Genomic DNA, 1,377 nt, shown 5'->3' on the forward strand with positions numbered 1-1,377 from the left:
GATGTTCAACACACAGGATTAGGCTCCCTCCTGTCTGGATTGGGCCTGCACTGGCTATCTGACATCCCCCGAGGGTCCCGGATTGCGAGGGTGCAAGCCAGGCCGAGGGACCCCACTGGTGCATGAATCCATGCACTGGGCCTCTAGTCCTATATAATAAAGAGCTAATATGCTAATTAGACCGGATGGCAGAACAACCTTCCAGAACAACCAGTGGGCGGGGCTGCGAGGTAAGCTGCCGCGGCTGTGAGGGCTGAGCCCCTTGCATGAATTTCATGCATTGGGCCTCTAGTATATTTGATAATGATGAATCCTACAGAGAAAAATAAAGCCGGAAATGGGCAATACTGGATTGTAGTTTTAAATTAAGTAGTCAGGGTAGGTCCTGCAGAGAAGTTAACTTTTATATGTTATTTTTTAACTAGAGGCCCGATGCACAAAATTCGTGCAAGGGGCTTGGTCCTCGCAGCCACAGCAGCTTGCCTCGGTGGCTTGCCTTGGCCCTCGCAGCCCTGGCTTTGTCTAGAAGGTCGTTCGGCTGTCTGGTCTAATTAGCATATTATGCTTTTATTATTATAGATGTCTAATAACAAATCTTAACAGTCAGCTCCTTAGGTCAGGGACCATGCCTATTTTGCTCACTGTTATAAACTTAGCACCTAGCTCATGCTCGGTATTTAACATGCCTTTAGTCTGTGGATTGCAAAGTAAGGCCTCAGGCCTCTGACAGAGCACTAATTATCTGATATTCATCGTATCAATAGAGAGCAAGTTCAACAGCTAAAGAATTATTTTACATTATATATAACTGACTTGTTACTTAAAGTTGTGTAGAAATCCTATTTTGGTAAATTATGTTTTCTATATTTTAAACAATAGCCCCACCAGTAAAACAACCCTTCTTAATTTATCAGTTTTCTAAGTTTGGATTTTCTTTTTCCCCCATCCCTGTTTTATTGAGATATAATTGACATAAGACATTATGCAAGTTTAAGGTGTACAACATGTTGATTTGAAACATTTATATATTGCAAAATGATTACCACCATAGCGTTAGCTAACACCACCATCATAAATCTGGATTTTCTTGTATCAGATTTCTTAAAGGAGTAAACTTGATTATCTTAAGGCAGTGGTTCTCAACCTTGACTGCACATTAGAATCGCCTGGGAATCTTTTTAAAATCCTGATTTCTGGGCCTCATCCTCCGGAAATTCTGTTTCTTTGTTACTAATGTTGTGGCCCCACCCCATAAAAAAGAAACAGAATTTCCGGAGGATGAGGCCCAGAAATCAGGGTTGTCGCTGGGAGCCACGACGAGACAGGTGCTGAGGATTGTCTTTGCTGTAGTGTCTAAGGAATGTCGTTCGAACCCTC

At 42.5% G+C, this 1,377-nt stretch overlaps 1 protein-coding gene across 1 annotated transcript in view; it reads right to left on the minus strand.

Moving 5' to 3' along the window:
* Window positions 1-1,377, minus strand: part of POLR3B (RNA polymerase III subunit B) — a 103,187-nt gene that overhangs the window by 14,881 nt on the left and 86,929 nt on the right.

The sequence above is a fragment of the Myotis lucifugus genome, unplaced genomic scaffold (genome assembly GCF_000147115.1).
Source record: "Myotis lucifugus unplaced genomic scaffold, Myoluc2.0 scaffold_103, whole genome shotgun sequence".
In the NCBI taxonomy this organism is placed as follows: domain Eukaryota; kingdom Metazoa; phylum Chordata; class Mammalia; order Chiroptera; family Vespertilionidae; genus Myotis; species Myotis lucifugus.